The sequence below is a fragment of the Bos indicus x Bos taurus genome, chromosome 19 (assembly GCF_003369695.1).
Source record: "Bos indicus x Bos taurus breed Angus x Brahman F1 hybrid chromosome 19, Bos_hybrid_MaternalHap_v2.0, whole genome shotgun sequence".
NCBI classification, from domain to species: Eukaryota; Metazoa; Chordata; class Mammalia; order Artiodactyla; family Bovidae; genus Bos; species Bos indicus x Bos taurus.
Genome location: NC_040094.1, coordinates 36,224,406 through 36,230,404, shown reverse-complemented (window position 1 = coordinate 36,230,404; position 5,999 = coordinate 36,224,406).

The following is a 5,999-nucleotide window of genomic DNA, read 5'->3' as shown; positions in this document are numbered from 1 at the left end:
ACATGGATCATAACCTTGTCTAACTCAATGAAACTATGAGCCATGCCTTGTAGGGCCACCCAAGACAGGTGGGTCATGGTGGGGAGTTCTGACAAAATGTGGTCCACTGGAGAAGGGAATGACAAACCACTTTAGCAACCTTGCCTTGAGAACCCTGTGCTGCTGCTGCTAAGTCTCTTCAGTCGTGTCCGACTCTGTGCGACCCCAGAAACGGCAGCCCACCAGGCTTCCCCGTCCCTGGGATTCTCCAGGCAAGAACACTGGAGTGGCTTGCCATTTCCTTCTCCAGTGCATGAAAGTGAAAAGTGAAAGTGAAGTCGCTCAGTCATTTCCGACTCCTAGCGACCCCATGGACTGCAGCCTACCAGGCTCCTCCGTCCATGGGATTTTCCAAGCAAGAGTACTGGAGTGGGGTGCCATTATCTTCTCCGAGAGAACCCTGTGAACAGTATGAAAAGGCAAAAATATCTGACACTGAAAGATGACCTCCCCAGGTTGGTAGGTTTCCAATATGCTACTGGAAAAGAGTGGAGAAATAGCTTCAGAAGGAATGAAGAAGCTGAGCCAAGGTGGAAATAATGCCCAGTTGTGGATGTGTCTGGTGGTGAAAGTAAAGTCCAGTACTGTAAAGAACAATATTGCATAGGAACCTGGAATGTTAGGTCCATGAATCAAGGTAAATTGGACGTGGTCAAACAGGAGATGGTAAGAGTGAACATCAATATTTTAGAAATTAGTGAACTAAAGTGGACCGGAATGGGCAAATTAAATTCAGATGACCATTATATTTACTACTGTTTGCAAAAACCCCTTAGAAGAAATCCCTCATAGTTAACAAAAAGTCTGAAATGCAGTACTTGTGTGCAGTCTCAAAAATGACACAATGATCTCTGTTCATTTCCAAGGCAAACCATTCAACATCACAGTAATCCAAGCCTATGCCCCAACCACTAATGCTGAAGAAGCTGATGTTGAATGGTTCTGTGATGACCTACAAGACCTTCTAGAAATAACACCAAAAAAAGATGTCCTTTTCATCATAAGGGACTGGAACACAGAAGTAGGAAGTCAAGAGATATCTGGAGTAACAGGCAAGTTTGGTCTTAGAGTACAAAATGAAGCAGTACAAAGGCTAACAGAGTTTTGCCAAGAGAATGCATGGGTCATAGCAAACACCCTCTTCCAACAACACAAGAGACGACTCTACACATGGACATTACCAGATAGTCAATACCGAAATCAGATTGATTATATTCTTTGCAGCCCAAGATGGAGAAGGTCTATACAGTCAGCCAAAACAAGACTGGGAGCTGACTATGGCTCAGATCATGAATTCCTTACTGCAAAATTCATTTCCTGTAGGCAATGACTCAACACACTTAAGTAACAAATGAGCTCGTGCAGATACAACTCATGCACACCATTATATCACCCTTTGGAGAGCCACCACTTTTGTTCTCAGAGCTATATAAGACCAGGCTCCTCCGTCCATGGCATTTTCCAGGCAAGAGTACTGGAGTGGGGTGCCATTATCTTCTCGTATACAGGAAGTCCCTGGCTGCTGTACCAGCCATCCACAAATAAAGCATATCTGAAGTCTTCTTCCAGCCTCCCAACCCACACTTTACCTACCTGAGGTTCAGTGATCAGCATGACAGTTGGTGTAGTTGGCAGGATTCCCAGCAGGTAGGAGAGCCAGAGGCTTCAGTGGATGGAGGAAGCCAGTGGCCACCACTCAGCATGTGGTACCAGGTGGCCATGGTCCTCCTGGCGTGGGCCCCATTAGAAGGCTGGGAGCCAGAGGATGGGGCGCCTACTACCCTTGAAAAAGTGTTGCAGGCCGTGAGTTCCCATCTACTTGATACAGCGGCAGGTACTGCCACTGGCACCTTGGGCTGGATATTCTTGACTGCCTTGAAGGTGAATATGGACAATGCCCTACATGATGCTGCACAGGTTTTGAGTTGCAGAGACAGGCGGAAGAGCTAGAACAGTGTATACGAACTTTTGCTGGAGCAAAAGATGTGTGGCCTTGATGAACCCAGCACCTCAGACAGCAAGGTACAGCAGAAGATGAAACATAAACAACCTTTGGCTCAAGGGGAATCATCCCAGGGGGCCCCTAATATGACTGAATTTATGACCTATCAGCCATTACTCAAGCAGAGTTGTTCTATTTGGGTGGAGCATTCAACAGACGCAGGGGGGACATCTAGTGTCATGGCTCCTATAATTCTGGGACACTGGGGTAGACAGTATTATCTGCACAGGGGATGAAATAGAGCGTTTGGCATTTTGACCCCTTATTGCAGCAGAGATTGAATAACACGAGGCAGCATATGCAGGGGCATCTCAACCAAACACGCTCCCTGATGGAATGGACCAACCATCCAAACAGTTCGGACTAATGTGGGGATTCCCAGATACTGTTTAAGTAAATGGCATACATTTGCCAAATTGACTCAGGTCATAAGGGAATTAGGCATGAAACAGTCTAACCTGAACCTGAGTGTTTAACCTGAACACAAAGAGCTCGGATGATGAACAATTTACAAGCGGCATGCAAAATGCCATTTTGAACAATGCCCTGTCCACCTCTTTTGGATCCCTGACTTCAGTTCTTGTGCCCTCTGTGGAGTGCCCTCTCTGTGAAGTGGCCTCAATTATAGCAAGTCTAGGAAAGGTAGAGGGGAGAGGGAGAGTGTCAGGCAAAAGGTACCAGTGATGTGAAGACCCCTAAAGCGGCCCCATCTGGGTCATACGGATGCAAATGTGGGCCTATTTGTTTGCAGTGGGAGTTGACAGAAATAAAATTGATAAGCAGCCCAATGCTGTGCTCTTAGAATTATGGAGGCAACTGAGACCAGAACAACAGTTCACCAAGTGTGGGACATGGCCATGCAAGAGACACGGGCAGTACAGTTAGATTACATGGCACCCAAGGACGCCTCTTTGGATGCCCGTTTCCAATTTGAATAGGGCTTAGGCCAAGGTTCTTGCCCAAAAGGAGTAAGCGGGGACTGGAGGCACCATGTAGAACTTGCAGTTCACTGGTCTTAGACCAACATACAGAGAGAGTAATGGCCTTGGTTGAAACCAGTGCTGAATGTAGCCTCATCTATGGTAAATCTGGACAGTTTCCAGGCCCTAGTGCAGGACCTGATGGATATGGCGACCAGACAGTTGAGGTTAAGGCTGTGTCCTTACCTTTGGAAATTGGGGAAATTCCTGCAAGGGTATATACTGTGTATATGTCCCTGATGCCAGGAACTGTTCTCTCCCAGGATAAGAAACTTGCCTGTGTCTGACTAAATAATCGAGTTACCTGTGTTGGTACTCTTAATGTCTTTGTCCCTTGTCCAAAGGTGTGTCATGGCAATCCAGTCATAGATTGGACCCACACTTAGGCAGAAGTACAAAATCTGTCAGCTTGTTGGGGCCACCATGGGATTTTCCAGGCAGATCCAACCCATGACACTGGCAAATTGGGCTTGGAAGTTAACCTTCTTTCGACCAGACTCAATGACAGCTGAGTGGAATGGCACAAGGAGCTCTTCCCTGCAGGATGTGAAGAAGCGGCAGAATATATCCCACCCCGGGGGATCATGTGACGTGGGGCGGGTTCTCCTGGCTACCTGCTGTAAGTGTTGAAGTACCAACCATAGTCTCCTTTGTGTGGAAAAGAGAGACAGGTTGGCCCAGCAGGTTGGACCTCCCCTAACCCTCTGTGTTAACATCAGCATCGTCCAAGGGCATCATTCGGATAATAGTGTTGTTCCTGTTCCCCATGGGACCTTGTGGATATGTGAGCCATAAGGATGACCATACTTGCCTAGGAACTAAACAGGGTGATGTACATGAGGCCGGCTGTACCTGCCTTCCTTGGTATATACAACCTTTCCACACCACACCACCAACTGGGACATGGTCTATACATGATTTAGGGTGAAATGGACACCATGGTGATATTACCCACTGGCCTTATTTGTACACCAAGGAGTGGCCATAGTATATTGCACATTGCCTGTGCTTTGAATTACATGCATCAAGCACTAACACTGTCAGATGAAGAAGTATATCAAATGAGGAAAATGGTTTTACAGAACTAAATGGCCCTAGATTTTCTAACAGTCGCTCAAGGCAGCATATGTGCACTGTTGGTGCTGAGTGTTGTGTGTATATGCCAGGTAACTGTAAGAACGTGAAAATGGGCCTGCAAGGTATGACGCAGGAAATGGAGAAAGTACAGCAGCTCCCTGGAGGCGCCCTGCAGGAGCTGTGCACCGGATCATCCAGCACCTGGCGTTGACTTTAGTGTGCGTTGGTGGAAGAGCCGGCATCCTGGTAGTGGGCTGCTGAGCCTCTCCTGTTGTTGTGGGGTGCAAGCCCAGGGGCTGGTGTGACTCACCAAGGGGGTATCGTGGAAGACGGACTGCAGGTGGATTGTGAGGCAAGAGACCCTGAAGGGGTGGAATGTAAAGTGTCACTACACCAAGATTGCGGCGGTAGGTGGCAGGTTCCCACCTCATTTCCTGTAGAGAATGACTTAGCATGCTATTGTATCAGATGAACTCGTAGAGAGTATGGCACCTGTGCACCACCATATAACTCTTCAGAGAGCTGCCACTTTTGTTTGCAGAGCTGTACAAGGTCGTGCGGAAGTCTCTGGCTGCTGCCCCAGCCACCCACAAATAAAGCACGTCAGAAATCTTCAATCTCCCCAGCTCACTCCTTACCTACTCAGGGTTCAGTGACAGGCACAACACAGGTCATGGGTGAACAGCCGACCTGGTGACAGGGGTCTTTCACAGACACACAGGGCGTCACTTCATGAAGTCCAAGAGCATGTGATGGAGGCAGCAAGGGCCAGAGAAGTGGGGAGGGTCTTGAGAGAGCCTTGTGAGTGGGAGTTCCTTTCCAGCTTGATGCGGGGCTGGTTGTACAAGTGAACACATGGAAAAGTCCTTCGAGCTGTACTTTAAGTTTAGTGCACTTCATTGTTTGTGTATTACAACTGTGTACAGTACACCCCAAAAAAGTGAAAGATGGAACATTTCTTCTTTGAGTCAGTCTTCCCATATCCTCCAAAACTAGGCCAGGAGGTTTCAGTGTAAATTTTCTGCTTTTGTTATAATCAAGTCTCATTTTTCAATAAATTACTCCCTATCATTTTCAGTCTGAAGTGCAAATTCCGTTGGTTAGTGATATAATATTGTGGTTAAAGGAGCAGGTTCTGGGACTTCCCTGGTGGTCCAGTGGCTAAGACTCTGTGCTCCCAGTGCAGGAGGCTGGGAATCCCTGGTCAGGGAACTAGATCCCACATGCCACAACTAAAGATCCTACAGTTCAGTTCAGTTCAGTCACTCAGTTGTGTCCGGCTCTTTTCGACCCCATGAACCACAGCATGCCAGGCCTCCCTGTCCATCACAAACTCCCAGAGTTTACCCAAACTCATGTCCATTGAGTCAGTGATGCCATCCAACCATCTCATCCTCTGTTGTCCCCTTCTCCTCCTGCCTTCAATCTTTCCCAGCATCAGGGTCTTTTCAAATGAGTCAGCTCTTCACATCAGGTGGCCAAAGTGTTAGAGTTTCAGCTTCAACATCAGTCCTTCCAATGAACACTCAGGACTAATCTCCTTTAGGATGGACTGGTTGGATCTCCTTGCAGTCCAAGGGACTCTCAAGAGTCTTCTCCAATACCACAGTTCAAAAGCTTCAATTCTTCTGCGCTCATCTTTCTTTATAGTCTAGCTCTCACATCCATATATGACTACTGGAAAAACCATAGCTTTGACTAGATGGACCTTTGTTGGCAGAATAATGTCTCTGCTTTTTAGTATGCTGTTTAGGTTGGTTATAACTTTCCTTCAAAGGAGTAAGCATCTTTTAATTTCATGGCTGCAGTCACCATCTGCAGTGATTTTGGAGCCCCAAAAATAAAGTGAGCCACTGTTTCCCCATCTATTTGCCATGAAGTGATGGGACTGGATGCCATGA